Below are 22,393 nucleotides of genomic sequence, written 5' to 3'. Positions count from 1 at the left end.
CGCTTGTAAAGTTGCTCTGATCTATTGCTTTTCAGAGCGATTTTCCACTTTCTTATACTTAACATTGAGGCTGAATCGCCTCAAAAATCAGCAGAAATGCTGCAGGACCCGTTTGCGTTGGGGAGAAAGTCACATCGCTCTGGTGTGATCCAACCCATTCAAATATACTAGCCAAGCGCTTTTCAAAGTGCTGGCGTTTTTAAAAACGCTCAGAAACGCTCTTGGTGTGCACCAGCCATCACTTCTCCAGTTCCCATTAATGTCCCTTCATTCATCTGCAAGCTTTTAATCTCTAAAAGTTGTAAGATTACTTATTTTGGGGAATTTGTGAATCCTCAATTCGGTCAAGTTATGGACTGTTTCTGTAATTAAAAGATATATCGGGTCTACTTGAGTAGAAGTTGGGTTTTTGGGCCGCAAAAAGTGGCTCAAAAATGGGGGTCTTGGCTTCTACTCGAGTCACTACCGAAGTAGTGCAACCCCCACCCAAGTGCTCTCCCACCCAGAGCAGGATCATCCACCAGCAGGGCCGGGACGAGGCATAGGCTGGAGAGGCTCCAGCCTCAGGGCGCAGTGTAGGAGGGGGCGCACAATTCATTCAGCTGTCATTCCTAATTGTGTATTAAGCAGAAAGAAATAAGAAAAGGGGATACATAGCAGTGACTGCAAGCCAAATAACTAGATATTAAGGTGTTGGGGAGGTTGTGGGCCCTGTGGCCCTCTTAGTCTAATAGCAATCAGTGTGTGACGACTGGGGTGGGAGGGATGGAGGGACGCACTTTGGTGTCTCAGCCTTGGGTGCTGGAGGACCTTGTCCCTGCTCTGTCCACCAGGCCACTTAGGCAGGTGCCTGGGGCCTAGTGAGTGTCAAGGGGCCCATCTGCCACCTTCTTTGACCTCTCTCCAATTCAGCTTTCCAAAAGGACAACAAGGGGCCCCCAAATCTACTACCTTGCCTAGTGCCCCATTACATATTATTCCATCTCTGCTCCCACCCATCACAGGCACATCACAGCTAAGTGGTAGTTGTACATACAGATGTGTGGGCTGTGTGCTGCCGTCCTATCCCCGGAGCGGAGCAGCATGTATAACTACTATAGTTATTGGCAGCCTGTGCAGTGAGATGAGGCTTAGCCGTGCTGCTCTCACCTGCTGGCTGCCCCTGCTCAGACCTCAGTCTCTACTCAGCTTCTCCTGGTGTCGCCTCTCCTCCACTCTCCTGGTGTAAATAACTCAAGTTTAGTACACAGCGCATGAATCCTTAACCACTCTACAACAGCCTAACGCCGATCAGTGGCCGTAGAGTGGCTCCCCCAGGACCACCTAACTCCAAAAGGCGTCAAGTCCTGGGGGAGGAGATTAGTGAGAATCGCCCCTCGCTCCGCTCCGTCAACAGTCTACCATGGCCATTTCTTTTAGTTGTACAGCACTGCGATCTAGTGCAGCGCTGTACTGGGAACAGCCCTGTCACTTGGCTGTCCCCTGGATTTGATCACCATGCGATCCCCTCTCATAGGCTGATGCCTATGAGAGAGGATCACCCTGATTGGACATCAGGGGTAGAGTTAAATGTAAAAAAAAACAAAACGATTGTATTCAAAATATAGACTTAAATCATTTTTAAAAAAAACTAAACCTGCCAGCAGCGATCAGAGCCCACCAACCGAAAGCTCTGTTGGTGGGCAGAAAAGGGGGGCAGATTCATTTGGCTGCTAAGTTTTATGGCCGTGCAGCACACTGTTAAAGCTGCAGTGTGCTGAATTGTACAATATAGCCTGGTCACTAGGGGGTGTAAGTCTGTGGTCCTTAAGTGGTTAACTAGTTGGCCGCAGTCACATTGCTATGACGTCCTCTAGTGGCGCCTCGAATCCACGTGCACCACTGCAGGAGTTGTAGCAATGAGATTGCGACTGACAATTTAAAGAGAACCTGTAATAAAGAAAAGTGCCCCTGGGGGTACTTACTTCGGGAGGGGGAAGCCTCTGGATCCTAATGAGGCTTCCCCCTTCTTCCTGTGCAGCAGTGATCCAGTGCTGGCTCCCTCGAACAGCTACAGATGGCAATAGTTACCTCTGAGATCCAGTGCTTCTGCAGTACCAGCTTCCCCTCGTGCTCCAGTAGAACTAGCCAAGTCCAATCGAGTCTACTATATTGCGCAGACGCACCCAATTGGGCTCAGCTATTTCCGCCGGAGCACGAGAGGGAAGCTGGTACTGCCCATGCCCTGGATCTCAGAGGTAAATATCTCCACATGCTGCAGGCACTACTGCACCTGCACGCATCGGCCGACAGGCTTTGGGGAGGGGCAGCACTGGAATGGGGCTACACAGGAGGGTGGGGAAAGCCTCATTAGGATCCAGAGGCTTCCTCCTCCCAGGTAAGTACCCCATGGGGGGCACGTTTTTTCCTCCAGGTGCTCTTTAAAAACACTCCTTGCTGCGAGCTGATTCCTGAGCCCCATGCAGCTGACAAATATGGGGGAAACTGGTGTGAGGGAGTGGAGGAGGAGTAGAGACACTGCGGGAAAAGCAGTGTACAGGCCGAGGCCCGGGCAGCAGCAGCCAACAGGTGAGAGCAATACAACTGGGCCTCACCTCAATGCATGCCACGGTCTGCCAAACAGGGTGCACTCCATCACTATAGTAATACACGGCAGCTGTACATGCCACTCTGCTCTTTGGATGGAACTGTTTAGCTTGCTATGTACAAAATGTTCCATAGATATCTGTACATTCCCATCCACCCCAATACAAACACATGGTGTATACAGTGTTTCATCTGCTGGTTAAGACAAAGTAATTAAAGCTTCATTACTTATTCACAATCCGCAGGCAGGTAGGAAACATTCTCTAGAAATATTTTTAATACAGTACAGTATGCATTAACCCCACACACAAAGTGTATCTGCTACATACTCTAATATAAGCAGAACCTCTCCCTTATTAATGTTGCTTCCAGAGCTTTATTGCTTTGATTTATGCAGCGTACAGTGGCTGGCTGGTACAAGTTGGTACATCCTGTGCTTATCCTTTTGGCATTTATTTTACTAAAACTCATCAGTTGCTGCTGTGTTTCCTACCCCCAGCATATGCATATGTCAATAATTTTTTCCAGTTTTTTAAAGTACATGTTGGGAGGTATGCTCAGGTCAGCTTATACTCGAGTATATACGGCAGTAGAAATTAGCAAATTCTGATTTTTAAGGTATTTCATTTCCAGGTTGTGTTTCAACTAGACTGGAATTATGAGTTTATGCATTTAAATTTACAGAGCAGGGGCGTTGCTAGTCCCAGATATCCCCCAGGCAGAGTAGAGGCATCACAGCACCCAGCATGGCACCACACAGTACCAAGCAGGCACCACAGCACCCAGCATGGCACTACACAGCACCCAGCATGGCATTACAGCCCCCAGCATGCCACATAGAGGCACCATATCATCCAGCATGGCACCACAGCATACAGCAATGGGGGGGGGGTATGCTGGGTGCTATGGTGCCTCTATGTGGGCATATTGGGTGCTATTATGCCATGCCAGGTGCTGTGATGCCTTTATGGGGGAGCTGTGGTTGTTCTATAGGGGCATGATATGTTCTATAGGGGCGTAATATGTTGGCACTTTATAAATACAATAAATAAATAAATAGTTGTGGTGCCTCAATGGGAGGTCCATGGGACCATGGGAGGGGGTCCACTAGAAGGTCAGGGAAAGCTATGGGAGGACTGTCAGACAACTCAGCAGAAAGCCAGACTAGCCTGCACAGAAGCCTGGTAACTCTGCCTAGTTATGTGATATGCTGCATTTTTTTTTTCATTAAGAGATGGGGGCTTCCGCCAACATTTTGCTAAGCTGGCCTACTTAGACCACTGTTAAGTTCATGTAATTTTGGCTTCACCCATGACTACACCCACATTCTGGTGTATGGCCACACCCATTTTTCAGCTTGAGTGCCCAAAAGTGCCCCGGATCTCTTAAGATCCTAGCAATGCCCCAGCTACAGAGCTTGTTTCTCAAACTATTTGCAAAGCCCCCAAACATACTATTGTCTAGGATGGATTTTTTTCTAAAACATCATTGTTAAATGGGGTCCCCTATGATCCTCCCTGAAAAATAAGGGTTAGGTTTTGCTAAACAGAGGTCACTTCCTGTCCTTACGTTCATTTCACAGACTTCCCATTTGTCAACATAATCCATCTTGGTAAAGGTTTTTAACGGGTGATTGAAAAAAAAACTTTTGTTGATTTACTCATGAGGAAGCTAATGGCCCAAAAAAATCTGCCACAAATCTTCCACCTGCCTGATTTAAAACCTTTGACATCTTTGACATGTTCTTAGAAGTGGCATTCACTTCCATAGGTAGAATTGGGACAATTGCATGTTTAGGGACATCGCAATTCACTTATACATTCAGCACTATAGATTTCAATGGAAAAAAAAGTCAAAATTAATGCTTTTAGGGGAAATTTGGATTCAGAATTGGCCAGTCTGAATTCTGTGATCATCTCTTTTTGTTAATTTTAATATTTATGTTATTGAGCTCAACGGATCTGCTGGCACCACCGCCAAAATAATAGAAATCACAGTGTGTCGCCGTCACAACTGTGTAATCAGAGTTTTCCCCAAACGCAGTGCCTGCTGCATTTTTCTGCAATTGCGTTATTGCTTTGATATGCAATTTTTTGCACTTTAATTGACTTTAAACCATGTTTAAATCACAATGCGATATTGCAATTTTCAATAAAAAAAGGGCCCTTAGGGCTCGTTCACACTACAAGAGTTCACACTACAAGCTCTTGCTAATGTTATCCTATGTGTGTACACTGTGTTCACACAGGAGTGATGTGGTTTTGTAAAAATCCCCCATAGCACTGCATTAGCAAGAGCTTTTAAAATATCTGGCATTTAAAAAGCTCTCGTAGTGTGAATCAGCCCTTAGAGTTATAGTGCTAATTTCACACAGGAGCAGGGTATGCAAAAAGTTAAATGTAAACATATATATAGTTTGTAATAATCATAGTTATCTTTGTAAAAATATACAAATAGTGAAACACATGAAAGAAAGACCATATATCAAAATAACTACATTCCAAACTTTGTAGAAAGTGCAGATGCATTTCATGGTCACAGACCACCTTAATCAGAGAACATGGGGACAGAATCACAGCAGATAGTATTGGGGCATTTGTATTGTAAACTTTTTAATAATTATTTTTTTAATTTCCTACAAATGATTCACAGAGAAATACTATTTTTTCCTAATACTTTTCGGTTGTGCAGCCCTTTCCCCTAGGTTGTTTGGTGAAGATGACCATGGATGCAAAGAAATATGTCGGAGAGAAACACTATTTTCAAAGTTGCATTTTCTGTACACCTAGTTTACACACGAGATCAAATGCCATGTCTAGATACAAGACTGTCTATCACAATTCCTTCTATGCTTAGAAGAGTTTATTTTACAGTTCACAATTTGCATATTTATAGTAGATTTGGAAGGTCATTTGACAAAAAGAGAACCCACCTGCCTAATAAAAGCACTACCTATTGAAAAGCAAACACAAAACATCAAAGCCCTCAATACGCTCAAAAGCAATATCTATTGAAGGGTAAATACTTCAACAGGATCCTTAACTGTTTTCATCTGTTTAGAAAATAGACTGCTTCATAAAATTAATTAACATAGAGAATGTAAAATGGAGGACAACATATGTACTTTTCCACTACACCTCCCACCTTACACAGTTTATCACTGTTATTAGATTTCAAATGTTACCCAAAAACATCAGTTTCCTAATTCCGCCTCCTGCTTCCCTTTTATGTCAGTCACAATCTCGGGTAATAGCAACCTTTTTATGATGCTTAGATTTTAACTAGAGTTTCAAGACAAATGGCATACAGTGTATAAAAAGAGCTAACGTAAGCACCCCAGCATACACGATTCCCTGAAAAATGTTCTCTCCTACCCTACCAAACCAACAGCATTCCCAACTTTTAGTTCTTTTTTTGCAATGCTTTCATTTTATTCATGTTTTTCTCATGGTGACATCTATGTGATGTAAATTCGACAATGTAAATTCGACATTCTTTGCATGAGTGCCCCCTCAGGATGTAGGAAAAATATCAGTGAATATGCCAGTACAGCAGTCACACAGTAAAGAATTTGAGATGGCTCGAATCTCCGATTTTCAGTTCGCGAACCTCGAACGCGAACCTCCGCAAAAAGTTCGGTTCGCGCGAACTTCCGCGAACCGCCATAGACTTCAATGGGGAGACGAACTTCGAAAATTAGAAACATTTATGCTGGCCACAAAAGTGATAGAAAAGATGTTTCAAGGGGTCTAATTGGCTACCCTGTGCCTTCTGACTGTGATGTAAAGGGTCAAAGTTGATCCTAATGATGTAGTATAGGGGGCAGGTTGAACTCGCATATAGTTCGCAGAATTAGTGATACTTCTGATCAAACTGTTGGGCAAAAAAAAGTGCAGTCAAATCATCAGTGGGGCAAAGGGCACTTCTAAATCAACAAAAATATATGTTGAACTTTCAATCTAACAATAAGGAGCTGCTCACCAATGCAAAAAATGTTGATGTGTCAGTGGGGGAAATGGCAGCTGTAAATCAATTCAAGAATCTTGCTTGAAGTGTGACTCATCGAAAGGCAAAAAGACCCTGGCACTTGACTGCTCTCCTAGCTGCATCAGGGGCGTTGCTAGCCCCAAAGATCAGTGGCACTTGCCCCGGATCTATTCTGGGGTGCCCTGGATGTCTTCCAGACAGAGTAGAGGCACCACAGCACCCAGCAGTGCACCACACAGCACCCAGCATGCCCCACAGAGACACCACAGCACCCAGCATGACACCACAGCACCCAGCATGGTATTACAGCACCCAGTGTGCCCCATAGAGGCACCATAGCACCAAGCATGACACCACAGCACATGGCAATGGGGGTTTGCTGGGTGCTATGTTGCCTCTATGTGTGTATAGAGGCACCATAGCACCCATTGGGCATTGAATGCTGTGATGCCTTTATGGGGGCATGCAGGGAGCTGTGGTTTTTCTGTGGGGACATGCTGGGAGTTGTGGTACCTCAATGGGTAGCCTATGGGAGCATGGGAAGGGGTCCACTAGAAGGCCATGGAATTCGGGGGGGGGGGGGCTGGCAGCAGAAAGCCAGAACAGCCAGCACAGAAGCCAGGTAGCTCTGCCTATTTATGTGATATGCTGCATTTTGGGGATTTTTTTGCATTAGTGGTGAGGGGAGCTTCATCCAACATTATGCTGGGTAGGCCTACTTAGACCGCTGGTGCATGGCCACACCCATTTTTCTGCTGGAGTGCCCAAAAGTGCCCCGGATCTCTTAGGATCCTAGCAACGCCCCTGAGCTGCATGAACCCATTCAAAAGGACTCAAGGTTGCATTAGCACTGATAAACATTCAACATTACCCAGTCTTCTTGTGATGGCTAGTGGTATGTGGGGAAGATCAAGAGATCACTGTAAGCTGTTTGAAAAGCGTACATCAAAAAAGGGCGTCGGGAAAAAAGGTGGTGTAAACGATAAGCAGTATTATCGTTTATAGAAATATTGTGTAAAATTTCGTTTACAAATAGTGTTTTAAGAATTTATAAATCATTAAATAATGTGTATGAGATCGGCAATTCTTAAAACGTTAATCTTCCCTGTTTCTAAACTGAAACTTATATTTGCGTTTGTTGAAAACCCTCCCTGTACCTATCCCTAGCCCCTAGACCCCCTGGTGGTGCCTAAACCTAAGACCCCCCGTTGGTGCCTAAACCTAAGACCCCCCTGTTGGTGCCTAATCCTAAGACCCCCCTGTTGGTGCCTAAACCTAAGACCCCCCTGGTGGTGCCTAAACCTAAGACCCCCCTGTTGGTGCCTAAACCTAAGACCCCCCTGTTGGTGCCTAAACCTAAGACCCCCCTGGTGGTGCCTAAACCTAAGACCCCCCTGTTGGTGCCTAAACCTAAGACCCCCCTGTTGGTGCCTAAACCTAAGACCCCCCTGGTAGTGCCTAAACCTAAGACCCCCCTGGTGGTGCCTAAACCTAAGACCCCCCTTGTTGGTGCCTAAACCTAAGACCCCCCTGGTGGTGCCTAAACCTAAGACCCCCCTGGTGGTGCCTAAACCTAAGTCCCCCTATGGATAATAATGCTTTACAAACATTAATAAATAAAAAATGTAAATAAAAAAATGTAAATAATTTTTTGGGGTGGACAATAATGTTTTAGAAATGTTTTAGAAATAGTGATTTAGTATCTTTATAAACGTTATTCGTCACGGGCTCATTTTGTAAAGTTAAATCATCACAAGCACAGTTATAAAACCTTAAAAATCTCCGGGCGCCGTTTGTAAATCGTTAATAATCTCAGGCACCTTTTTTTCCCTGTTCGGCGCCCATTAAACGATATTTATAATGTGAGTGAATGGGGCGCCTTTTTTGTACACTTGTCTCATGCGCCCAAATCTCCTGCTTCTGAAAAGGCCTGGCATGGTCTATGTGTGAATAATGAATATGAGAATGATCTCATGTATATAAGGTCCATCCTAGAAAGCATCTAATGGACAGCAGCACTTGTGTCAAAGCCAAAGGCCACCTTATGTCAGTCTCTTCACTTAAAATTACCATTTGATTTTTCAGAATTTTTCAGAATGTAATTCCGTCATTTTAACCTTCCAACTAGGCTGAGGATTAGAAGGAGTTTAAAGATGAAGGGTAATGTCAATAATTTTAGGATTTTAAATTTTTTATAGAATATTAAATTAATTAATAATAATACCACTGTGGTAAAATTAGCAACTATACGTATAATATCAAGGGTTGTGCACATCTGTTACTTAAAGTGTACCTAAGATGAATAGAAAACAAAAGTTCATACATATCTGGGGTTTCCTCCAGCCCCCTCTGGCCTTATTGCTCCCTTGGCGCTGTCCTCCACCTCCTGGATCTTCCGTAAGGGCTCCCGGTATCTTGGCCAGTTGGGGCCAGTCGGCATATGCACTATGCATATATGCATATGCAGGCTGTGTGCTTCCCCGTCTCGCTCCTGCAGCCAGGAGAGTTCTGTGCCTGCGCAGTAGTTCTGCACAGGCACAGAAAGCTCCCCTTGGTGGGGCATGCGTGTGCAGCCAGGCCGCGTATGCGCATTAACTACGACTGGCCAAGATACCGGGAGCCCCTACTGAAAGATCCAAGATGTGGAGTATGGCGCCGAGGGAGTGATCAGGCCGGAGGGGGCTGGAGGAAGCCCCAGGTATGTGTGAATTTTTGTTTTCAAATTTTCTATTCATCTCAGGTTCCCTTTAAGTTTGCCAGTGAAAACAAGAACTCATGTATGAGAAAGGGCTGGCTAACTATGGTATAAATTATTTCAAGTGTGTGTTGGCTACTGGTTATTAGTCCACACAAAAGACTAAGATTCTATTCTCCCTGAAAAAAGGTCAGCTATGACAAATACATATTCATGGTGCATAGACTTTTTCATTTGTATGAAATCAATCTGACCTGTCTGGATATAAAGTGGCTGAAGGGTTGGTTTAAATTGGTTTTCCACTATTATGTTTCAGGCCAATGATGTAGTTATTACAATAGCAGGAAACTAGATAGGTGAACCCTAAAGGAAGCTAAAACTTCTTGATGAGTTGCTGCATTACTCCTTTGTCATCATGGCCAACATTTTGTGCTATTTTAGCAAAGTGAGGAAGGAGACAAGGGGTACAAATATGTCTATTGTCCAGTGTAAATCCAAACATAGAGACTCTGGACAGTATGTGAACTTTACATGTTGGTCTTTATTTTTTCCCTATTTATTAGACTCTTCCTGTAACAGAGACACATTTTTAAGGTCACAAAGTGAGAAAAACACAATTTTGATGCATCATACAGGACATAAACAGATTTGAGTTGCAATTCATTTATGGATATATGCAGGCATTTCACTAATTAACTGCTTAGTTTATATATGACTAGTTAGTTAACTTCGACATATGTTGCCTGGCGGGGATCAGGACCTGATCTCCTTGGGCAACATTGCTGGGCCAGGCTGCACACATGAGTGTCAGCTGTGTAGCTGATGACTCGCTGTGTTGCTATGGGGGGGGGGGGGGGGTGACATCTCACGGTGGGCAGGGGAGCGTCACAAACAATGGGATCTGCAGGGATTGGCATCGCTGGGGGTGAGTAGATCTGCCTAGTGGATCGCTCGTGGGTTTGGGGTCGGGCTTCGGGGCTGCTGTATACAGGCCCAATTATAGGCTGAGGCGGTTGTTATCGGCCTCAGCTGACTTAAGTCAGGCATGTGTACGGGCCTTTAAGCATAAGGCCATTCTTGTTTAGAAGGGTGGCACTGCCCCACCCCCACATTCACTCCCTGTTCTACAAGCAGCAGTTGTTGTTCATGCAATCTTTTACCTCAGACCTAAGCAGACCTGGCCGACAAGGGCAGCAAATGTTACTGTGCAAAATGTTACAGTGCAAAATACAAATTCTTACACTACAACTAAAATATATGCATTTGTGTTTTCACACTGGCTCCATTTGCAGAGCAAGTTCATTGGGAAGCCCCAGTTCTACTTCACACTATAAGTTGTTCCTGGCATTTGGCCTGTTTATGCGTGAACAGAACATGCCACCGGCACCAGTGAACTCACTGTCATTCAGACAACACCTGTAAAATACCACCCAGGGCCTGTTAACAATATTGCAGCTGAATAACATACTGGTTAAGGGTACTGCCTTTAATAAAGGGTTCGAGTCTTTGACCAGGGTTTGAATCCTGGCTCACACCAGTATGTAAATCAGTAAGTAGTCTTTGGACAAGGCTTCTTAATTTGATTGTTTTTGGAGAGGGCTCTAAGTGGCTGCAACTTCTAAGAGCTTTGAGTCCACCAGGAGAAAATCACAAGATAAAAATGTTATGCCTTTTCAACACTAGGAATGATCAATGAAATGGAAATAACTTTGAGCTGACCCAGGATCATGCAACTGTATGTGAATTATGCAGCTTGAAAATTGACCAATGACATCTCTCTGCAGCTTGCTTCGATTGGTCTGTTTTCAAGCTACATAAATTTGCATACAAAAGTTGCATAATGTGGCATTAACCACTTAAGGACCACAGGCTTTACTCCCCATAAAGACCAGGCCATTTTTTCTAAAATAGGCCACTTCAGCTTTAAGGCTAAGCTGCAGGGCCGCACAACACAGCACACAAGTGATTCCCCACCCCCTTTTCTCCCCACCAACAGAGCTCTCTGTTGGTGGGGTCTGATCGCCCCTCGGATGTTTTTTTTTAAAAAAATCAATATTTACATGTTTGTTTTTTATCAAAAAAGTGTATTTTTTAACCGTTTCAGCCCGCGGGGATTTTTCACCTTATGCATCGGAGCAATTTTCACCTCCTATTAATTTGCTAATAACTTTATCACTACTTATCACAATTTATTGATCTATATCTTGTTTTTTCCGCCACTAATTGGGCTTTCTGTGGGTGGTACATTTTGCTGAGAGCCACTTTACTGTAAATGCATTTTAACAGGATTAATAAGAAAAAAATGGAAAAAATTCATTATTTCTCAGTTTTCGGCCATTATAGCTTTAAAATAATCCATGCTACCATAATTAAAACGTATGTATTTTATTTGCCCATATGTCTCTGTTATTATACCATTTAAATTTTGTTCCTATCACAATGTATGGCGCCAATATTTTATTTGGAAATAAAGGTGCATTGTTTCCGTTTTGCGTCCATCACTATTTACAAGCTTATAATTTAAAAAATGTTTGTAGTATACCCCCTTCAAATGCATATTTAAAAAGTTCAGACCCTTAGGTAACTATTTATGTCTTTTTTTTTTTTTTTAATTGAATTTTTTTTTCCCATTAAACATTTTATTTGGGGAATATTTTTGTGTGGGACATAAACAGTTATTTTTTAATATTGTTAGATGTGTAAATTTTAATGTAGAAAATATGTTGATGTAGTTTTACTATTTGGCCACAAGATGGCCACCTTCATTTTTTGGTTTCCCTCCTTGTACTTCTCACTATGCAGAAGTACAAGGGGGATGCGTACATTTTTTCCGGGCAGAAGAGCCGAAGCCTCACGGGTGAGCGCTTCGGTTTTTCTGTGGGGGACAGGGATCGGTGATCAGGAACCATGTTCCCTTTCACTGATCCCATGGCTACCGGGGAACACAGCGGGGACACGGGGGCGCGCCCGTGATCGCGCGCAGGAGCTGGAGAGCGCAGCTGAGCAGCCGCCCGGACGTAAGCTTCACGTCTGGGCGGCTGAAATGGTTAATATTTGTTTAGTCCCCCCTCCCTCCGCCAGCCAATCCCTGTAATCAGCTGTCATAGGCTTCAGCCTATGACAGCCAATCACCTCTGTGGCTAGGGAGGGGACAGCCATGTCACACAGATCGCAGCGCTGTACAAGTAAGTAGACGGCGATTACGCCGTCTAACAGTCTCCCGAGCGGCAATACCCGCTTGGAGACTGAAGGCGGAGCTCTGCTTCGCCCACCAAGCAGAAGATGCGCGTGCAGCCTGCGCGCGATCTCCTGCAAGACAGAGCCCCAGGACTTTACGCCGATCAGCGTTAAGCGGTCCTGGGGCTGCCGCCGCGGCCACGCCCATCGGCCTGACGCAGTCGGCTAGTAGTTAACTTGGAATTACTTGCATGTCATTGACCATCCCTAGATATGCTAAAACTGGTAACAGAAGCACTTCTGTATGGTTTCACTGACAACTTTGTACCCAGTCCTCAGGGTCTCTTTCTGATCTCTAAGATTGGCCTCATCAACAAAACTGCTCAGAAGATTGGTCTACAAATTCTAAAAACTGATTTGTTTACATAATCATTAACAGAAATATGGTAGGAGCCAACATGGTGCATACTTACTGAATCTAGCAGAAGAGGCATTGATGTATTTGAGGAAACCAAAATAATGTGTGGTTTTTCTGCCAATTTTTGTTTTCAGGCTGGGAGCACGCTAGGCAGTGCAGAAAACCATGCGTTTTCTGCACTGTGCATATTTCATATTTTGGTGCATTTTTGTATGCGTTTGCATTGTGTGTTTTTCATGTGTTTTTGAAAATCATGCAGCAAGTTGCGTGTTTTGAAAAATGTACACTGTAAAACGCACACTAGAAAAGTGCTTGCTTATGTAACGCTGTGTGATTTTTGAAAAAAATCTCATTGTTCAAGTGAAAACAAAGATCTCTCTGCTGCTGAGAAATGTGAAATAGTTGAATGCCTTGGACAATGTATGAAAACCTCACATATTTCATAAAAACTTAAAGGAAACCAGAGATAACATAAAGTAAACATTGTATACATTCCTGGGGCTTCCTCCAGCCCCATGCGCACGGATCGCTCCCATGCTGCTGTCCACAGTGTTCTCCCTCTTCGGTACTGGGTCCCGTCACTTCAGCCAGTCGTGGCCAGTCTGATGCAAGTTAAGTGTGCTATTTATGTATCTCTTTAGCAGCAGCTCTGGTACACTTTAAGCATGATCATCATACTGTTAAAAGCCACCACATCCCAACAAGGCTGCAATGTCAGAAAGGAGGTGGCGGAGAAATGTTTTGGGCTGGAATCATGGGAAGAGAGTTGTTCGGCCCATTTAGAGTCCCTGAATGTGTGGAAATTACCTCTGAAAAGACAATGCAACCCTTGGAGCATCCTCAAGCAAAAGATGTATGAGGGTGGGAGGCAGTTTACATCCAAACAGCAGCTCTGGGAGGCTACTCTGACATCTTTCAAAGAAATTCAAGCAGAAACTATCCAAAAATCTCACAAGTTCAACGGATGCAAGAATTATGAGGTTACTATAAAATAAGAGCTCCTATGTTAATATGTAACTTGCCCTGTTAAGATGTTTTTGATTGAAATAGCTTTTGATTTCAATAAATATGACCTCCTAATGCAGAAAATTCAAAAAATTACCATTTTTAGTTGTTCACAACCTATAAAATGTTTGGAAACTCAGTTGTGTGTAATAATTTGGAGCAGTGCATTTTAAGTTTTTTATTTTTGAAAAATATACCGTTATCATTAGGAGATTTCTTCAGTAAAATCTGAATTACAGTGGAATGTGAAAGTTTGGGCAACCTTGTTAATCGTCATGATTTTCCTGTATAAATTGTTGGTTGCTACGATAAAAAATGTCAGTTAAATATATCATATAGGAGGCACACAAAGTGATATTTGAGAAGTGAAATTAAGTTTATTGGATTTACAGAAAGTGCGCAATAATTGTTTAAATAAAATTAGGCAGGTGCATAAATTTGGGCACCACAAAAAATAAATTAAATCAATATTTAGTAGATCCTCCTTTTGCAGAAATTACAGCCTCTAAATGTTTCCTGTAGTTTCCAATAAGAGTCTGGATTCTGGTTGAAGGTATTTTGGACCATTCCTCTTTGCAAAACATCTCTAGTTCATTCAGGTTTGATGGCGTCCGAGCATGGACAGCTCTCTTTAACTCACACCACAGACCACTTCTCAAATATCACTGTGTGTGTCTCCTATTGTAACGATTGTGGAACTTTCCCCGTGATCAGCGCACAACACGTGCGCTGACACGGCGGAAATCCTCCACAAGCGTATATTTGCAGGCACCCAGCAAAAGGTGCTACGCACCTGTAGAGGGAAATTCCTGTCGGCAGATGGCGCTGAGGAGTGCAGAGGAACCAATCCTCTGTAACTCCACAAATGCCAGACAGGAATTGTATGAAGCGCAGAACGCAATCGCAAGAGAGGCGATTGCGAATGAGATTGAGCAAAGGGACAGGTTGTATGTGTGTGCGCCAATCCAGTCGCCACCCCACGACCGCGCACACACAACAGCAGATATGAAATAGGAACGCGATCGCGAGAGGTGCGATCGCCAGACGTGACACAAGGCAGATCAGAGTAGAATACGAGGGTAGCAAAGGCACAGCAAATAATACAATAAGGAGATACGGAAAATAACAAACGCTAGCTAACCGCGAACACCGCACTCATTCGCAACAGTGCACGCGGTTATGCGCAATCTCCACGTGATAAGCACAATAGAGACAAGCACGCCTAACTAACCATTAACAGACAAACATGAAACAGAGGACGTGAGCGCTTGCTTAACGGTTACCTCACCGAGCCTCCAGCAAGCGTAGCGGACAAGACAGACACACAAAAACAGGGACAAGCGAGAGATAGGATCCACAGCACTAGCGAAAAGTGGCTAGCGCGATCCAGGTACAGAGTAGCAGAACAGAAGGAACCCCAGCGCTAGCGAAAAGTGGCTAGCGCGATCCCAGAAGACAGAACAGAAGGATCCCCAGCGCTAGCGAAAAGTAGCTAGTGCGATCCCAGAAGACAGAACAGAAGGATCCCCAGCGCTAGCGAAAAGTAGCTAGCGCGATCCCAGGAGACAGAACAGAAGAGATAGCTGGTAGCAACCGCTGCACCAGCTATACTCCAAGAACAGAGATCAGAACCATTCCCTGTCGACCACCGTTGGGACAGGACAATGGCAACAGGCAAGACAAGACAGAACAGGCAATACAGATAATACAACCTGACTGGGCTAGAAGGGGAGCCTAAAGCAACCCCCAGGAATTAACTATACTAGATAGCAATGGCTGACACTCCAGCAGTGTCCATCAGGAACAGACCATGGAAGGGAAATGACCAGCAAAGCCTTCTGGGAAACATAAAGCTCTTATAGTGCCAGTCATCAAAGAAGGCAGGTAGGGGATTTGCATAACGAATGTATGCAAATTCCCCAGCAAGAGAACAGACCAGAACTTGCAATGGAAAGACAGGTCTCTGTTCCAGAGTCCTGCAGCATGCAAACCTAAACAATGGTCAAAAGGCTGCCTGCTGAGTGAATTCTCACACCTATATGATATATTTAACTGACATTTTTTATCGCAACAACCAACGATTTATACAGGAAAATCAACGTTGCCCAAACTTTCGCATCCCACTGTATACTCTAATGGTTGATTACTCAAACATTATGCTGACTGCCTCTTGCATCTACTATTTAGAAAAATCTGAAAAAATGATAATACTGGGGCCCATACTGCATGCAATTCACTTTTTCTCCTTAGTTTTCTCCAAGTTGATATTTTCACACCTTGCCAATAAGGAATCAGGAATCAGGAATCAGGAATCGTTTATTTCGCCAAGCATGACTGGGTCATGCCCGGAATTGGGTTTGGCACAGTACATTTGGCTCAGAAGGGAGGAACAGAAAAAAATTTACACTTACACATGTCAGTAGCAGACGGTTACAGTTACAATTACACATGTCAGTAGCAGACGTTTACATTTGCTTTCCATTTGTATTTACATTGTACATTACATTCGCGTTAACAGTTTGCATACTAGGGCAGCAGTTGGCTCTGTCCGTGACAGTTCTATATTGCATGGGGGTGCCCTGGTGGGGAGTATGTTGAGGGAGTTCAGGAGGCTGACGGCTGAGGGAAAGAAGGAATTACTATGCCTAGCCGTCTTTGTGGAGATGGCCCGAAGCCTTCGTCCCAGTGGCATCGGACTAAAGTAGCAGTGGCCCGGGTGAGAGGGGTCGTTAGCGATCTTCAGGGCCCTCGATCTCAGTCTTTTGTTGTGTAGGAGGGCAAGTGAGGGGAGAGGTCTCCCAATGACCCTCTCCGCCGCCCTGATGACCCTCTGAAGTGAGTGCCTGTCGCTGGCGGTTGCGCCAGCGTACCAGACCAGAATGGATGAGCAGAGGATCGACTCAATGGTAGCGGAGTAGAAGTTGGTCAGAATCTCTTGGGTCATGCCAAACTTCCTCAGCTGGCGGAGGAAGTACAGTCTCTGCTGGGCTTTTCTCTGTATCGCGGTGATGTTGGGCCTCCAGGTGAGGTCACTGGAGATTGTGGTTCCCAGGAGGCGAGCGCAGGGTACTCTTGCCACCTCCGTACCATCGATGTGAATTGGGGGTGGGGTGGAAGCGGATCTTCTGAAGTCGACAATTAGCTTGACGGTTTTTGCAGTGTTTAGCACCAGCCTGTTCTCCTTGCACCAGAGGGAGATTCTCTCCACCTGCTGACAGTATTCCTGGATATTGTTCTTGGTGACAAGTCCAATGATAGTAGTATCATCGGCGAACTTGATGACCTTAACTGAGTCTGCCCTGGATCTGCATTTGTTTGTGTAAAGGGAGAACAGCAGTGGAAACAGGACACATCCTTGGGGTGCACCTGTGTTTGTGGTCATACTTCGTGATTTGATGTCCCCCAGCCTGACGACTTGGGTCCTGTTGGTGAGAAAGTCTGTGATCCAGAGTCGTAGGCTTTTAAATCCCCAGCTAGCAATTATTAAATGTTGAAAAGTTATTTTAACCACTTAATGACAAGCTGACTTATAAAAACGTCCTGCTAGAGCCTCTTAATGGCTCCAGGATGCTTTTATAAGTCAGAAAGTGCTGCTGCCGCTGTGCGCATGCACGTGTGCACATGTGCGCGTGCATTCCCGTGTACGTGAAAATAGTGGGGAAAAAAAACAAAGAAAAAATACACATGTATTTCCAAATACTAAATTGTTACCATACTTTGTATCAGGGACATCATTAAAATCTTGTGATAACCAGGACAAATAGGCAGATAAAATGTGTGGGTTTTATGCACAGTAGCAGTGATTATATTAAAACTATAGGGGATGACACTGGAGAAATAGTGTATTTTTTCATTTTTTTCCTTGTTTTTCCCTTTAAAATGCATAGAACATAAAGTAATTACTGAAAACAAATATCAACCCCAAAAAGCCCAATTGGTGGTGAAAAAAATAAGATTAGTAGTGATTAAGCTATTGGCAAATGAAAGGGATGAGTACTGAAAGGTGAAAATCGCTCTTGTCCGTTGGGGTGAAGTGGTTAAAGAGAAGATGAAAAATTATCACCAAGGAGAAAACTCAGGTGAAAAAGGAAATTGCATATGAGCCTGTATATATAATAACTCGGAATGTGGTGTATATAAACTTTCTCAGATAGAACTCCACATTGCCTTTCCTTTCCTTGTGTCTTCCAGTTTATAGGACAGAGGAGCCCCGTGGATTTTTGATTATGGTGACCTTAAAGCAAACATGTGAGTTTTTTTTTTTTTGTTTTTTTTAAGATTCTTTTATTTTTTAAATTTTTCAAAAAGATACAGATAGATTACATGTACATAGGACACACGTGTCATATTTATCGTATCATTACACATCAAGTCAAGTGTGTGATTGGCATAGATAAGTCCCTTGGCTGCACATTATAAGCTTATATAAAGAGCCATTAGCCAGAATGGCTCCATAAACATAAGAGTCAAAGGAGCGAACATGCGTACAGATGCGTCAGGAGGTTGCCTGATTAACTAATAAAATTTATAAAAAGCTAATTATCAGGTCAGTACAGTAGGTCTGTTAGGAGTTTCTGGAAGGATGGCCTTCCTGGGCCCATAAGGGATCATACACCAGGAGAGCCATAGTTGCTGATAATACACGAACCTCTGCGACAAAAACAGGCTTTTTTTTTTTTTTTTTTTTTTCCCCCTCATGACAGAGCAGTTATATGACAGGTACAAACAAGAAAGAGATGAAGGAAAGAGAAGTAAAAAGGCTAAAGTTGCGGGAAGACATGACGAGGACCCAGGGCAGGCCAAGGGGAGCGCCCACACAGGGGTAGGCATTCCCCACACGCCAGGAGAAAGGGCAAAGGCCGGGGCAGGCCTCCAGATCTATCAAATTAAGACCTCTCCCTATTTAGTTAGCTAAGCATAAGTGAGCGGTAACGCTGCGTTTCTTTGAATTCAAACCAGCTAAACCAGGTTTTCCAGTATTGCTCATGTCTGTCATGAATCGTTGCTGTTAGATCCTCCATTTGCTGTGTCTGCCCCATCAAACTGAACCATTCACTGATTGTGGGCGGCTGCACTGATTTCCAGTGCCTAGCAACTAAGGCTCTAGCTGCATTAACCAGATGCCTAGTTAAGGTTTTCTTATATCTTCTGATGGACCACGAGTTGTGATGGAGCAGAAAGAAAGCTGGGTTATCGGGAGGAGCAAAATCAGTCAGGTCATGCATAATACTTCTGACTTCAGACCAGAATTGAGTGAGTTTAGGGCAGTGCCAAAATATGTGAAGCAGAGTGCCTATGTCCTGTCCACATCTCCAACAGAGATTAGATGAGTTAGGGAACATGGTGTGTAATCGGGCTGGAGTTAAATACCATCTTGTTAGGATTTTATATCCAGATTCCTGAGACCTAGAAGATATAGATGACTTATGGGCAAATATCAAGATTTTGTCCCATTGTTTTGTGGTAAATGTAGTCCCCAAGTCTTGTTCCCAGCTATTTCGAAATGGGGCAGAGGGATCGGGAGGGTCGTTTAACAGAGAATACATTAATGAAATCATTCCTTTCATCTGACCCTCACTAAAACATGTTCGTTCAAAGATGGTAAGGGGTCTTGTAAAGCTAGATTTGGTACCTTGGGACAAAAGGAAATGTCTAAACTGTATCCAACTCCAATGGTCTAATTTCTGTGTACCGAGGATTTGCTCCAATGTTGGGAGGCAGGCCCAGTCCCCATTCACAAGCAGATGATGGGCACGTAGAACAAGTCCTCCCCTCCAACCCGGATAACTATTTGTAGGAAGGCCTGGTGGGAAGAAGGGGTTATCCAGGATGGGGAGAAGGGGAGAGGGCCAGGGCGATAGCTGAGGAAGGTGTCTATATTTAGTAAAAGTGTTAATGGTATGTGAAATTAACGAGGCAGCGGGATCTAGAATTTTCCCATTCTTACAGGCCCAGGGAATAACGACTAAGTTCTCTTTTATAAGCTCTTCCTCCAGTCCTACCCATCTCTTATGGTCCCCATGCCGATGCCAATCAATGATGCGTATTATGATGGCAGCTGTGTAGTAAAGTCTAGGGTTCGGAACGGCCATCCCCCCCAATTCCTTAGGGGCCGTCTGAATCTGGTATTTTAATCTGGATCTACGGCCGTTCCAAATAAATCTAGAGAAGGTCTGGGAGATTTCTTTAAAAAATGAGGATGGAATAAAGATGGGCAGGGCCTGAAATAGATAGAGCAATCGGGGCATGATTGTCATCTTTACAATATTAGACCTTCCAAACCAGGAAAATTGTGGTTTATTCCAGTTTTGAAGATCCTGTTTAATTCTTTCTAAGGCTGGGAGGAAATTGTTAGCGACCAAATCTTTTGGGTCTGGAGTGATGTGGACCCCCAAGTATTTCATATAACTAGAAGGCCAACGAAAAGGGAAGTTATCCTGGATGTTAGCTTTCACACGGCCAGGGAGGAGAATTCCCATCGCTTCACTCTTGTCATAATTAATTAACATGTTCGAGAGAGATCCATATTTCCGAAATTCCAGCAGAAGGTTGGGGAGAGATATGTGAGGATTGGAGAGATAAAATAGCATATCGTCTGCGTAAGCAGCAACCTTATGATGGGACCTCGGAAGCTGAACTCCCCCGATATCTACATTATTACGGATTGTGCATAGAAAGGGTTCGAGGGAAAGTGCGAATATCAGAGGGGATAGTGGGCAGCCCTGACGGGTGCCGTTGAGGATGTTGAATGAGTCCGAAAGGACTCCATTGGCCTTCACCTTTGTATTGGGACGGGAATATAAGGCAAGGATCCTTTTACGCATCATACCTCCCAGTCCAATATGGCGGAGAGTACCTTCAATGAAGTCCCAGTCCACCCTATCAAATGCTTTTTCGGCATCGGTAGAGAGAAGAAGAGTAGGAGTGGACCGAGACCTCACCCAGTGCAGAATATCAAGGGTGCGGATAGTGTTATCCCTAGCCTCACGGCCTGGGACAAAGCCCACTTGGTCTAAATGGATGAGCTTAGGGAGTAAGGGGGCTAGTCTATTGGCTAACATTTTGGAGTACAGCTTAAGATCCACATTTAGGAGGGAAATTGGCCGGTAGCTTTGACATTGTGCCGGATCCTTGCCTTCTTTATGTATAACAGTGATATGGGACTCTAGCATCTGAGAGGAAAGCCAATGCTGATCGAGTGGGGGCTCTGTAATTGTGTTAAAGGCTCTCAAAAGGTGAGGTGAAAGCAGCTGTCTGAACTTTTTATAGTATTCTGAGGAATACCCGTCTGGGCCTGGCGCTTTACCTGCAGGCATTTGAGAAAGAGCCATCTCCAACTCGTCCCCCGTGAAAGGCTCCTCCAATGTTTTAGTATCAATTTGTGACAGCCGAGGCATTTGGGATTCCCTCAGATAAGATTTGATCTTGTCTCGCTTGCTGTCCGTGGAGAGATTAAGTGCCGAGGAGGGGAGGTTATATAGACCAGAGTAGTACTCTTTGAATATTCTTGAGATGTTTTTATAATCATGATGCAGGGTGGAGGATTTATCCTTAATACAGGAGATGTAGCTGCTGGTTTGCTGGGACCTCAGAGCCCTTGCCAACAGGGATCCACACTTATTACCCCATTCATAGAAAGTGCGTCTGCATCTCTCTGCAGCAAATTTGGCTCTATGAAACAGTAGAGATCTAAGGCGTTCTCTAGCCTCTGATAGGGCCGATAATGTGGATGAGGCCATGTCTCCCTTATGCTTAGATTCCAAGTCATTAATAAGTGACAAGGAGTCTTGTATGTCTTTTTCCCTCTCCCTTTTACGCTTGGCACCTTCTCGTATCAGTATACCACGTGCGTAGCATTTATGTGTTTCCCATATGGTCATTGGGGACATGTCCTCAGTCACATTCACCTGAAAAAACTCTTCCAGCTCCCGTTTAAGTTTTTGGAAAATTTGCTTATCCTGTATCAGGGAATTATTAATTCGCCAGGTGGGAGGTCTCCATCTGGTGTCCCCCCAATTCAGTTCAATCCAGACCGGAGCATGGTCTGATAGAGTTATATTACCTATGCCAGGGGAGGCCGAGGTCGATAGTAAATTGTGTGATATAAAAACATAGTCTATTCTGGTATAGGAATTATGCGGGAAGGAGAAAAACGTATAGTCCCTTTGTGCAGGGTTATGGAGTCTCCACGCATCCACCAGCTGCATGTCATGTAAAAGTGCCTTACATTTACGTAGTATTTTATTCGAGAGAGGAGACTTCCGGGATGACGAGTCCAGAGAGGGCTCCAAGACCATGTTTAAATCTCCCCCCAGGATAATACTGCCCTCTGCAAAGGTATTTAGCCTGGAGAGAAAGTTCTGGAGAAAAGTTATCTGCTGAGAGTTTGGGGCGTAAAATGCGCCTATTGTGACTTTTTGATTTAGAAGTAGGCCTTTAATCAAATTAAAGCGCCCAGACTTGTCTCTAAATTCCTCTACAAGGGTAAAAGGGGTATCCTTTGCTATTAATATGGCAGTGCCTTT

Source organism: Hyperolius riggenbachi, chromosome 2 (genome assembly GCF_040937935.1).
Source record: "Hyperolius riggenbachi isolate aHypRig1 chromosome 2, aHypRig1.pri, whole genome shotgun sequence".
Classification (NCBI taxonomy): Eukaryota; Metazoa; Chordata; class Amphibia; order Anura; family Hyperoliidae; genus Hyperolius; species Hyperolius riggenbachi.
The sequence above is the reverse complement of the archived record's forward strand: the minus strand, read 5'-3'. Positions refer to the sequence as shown.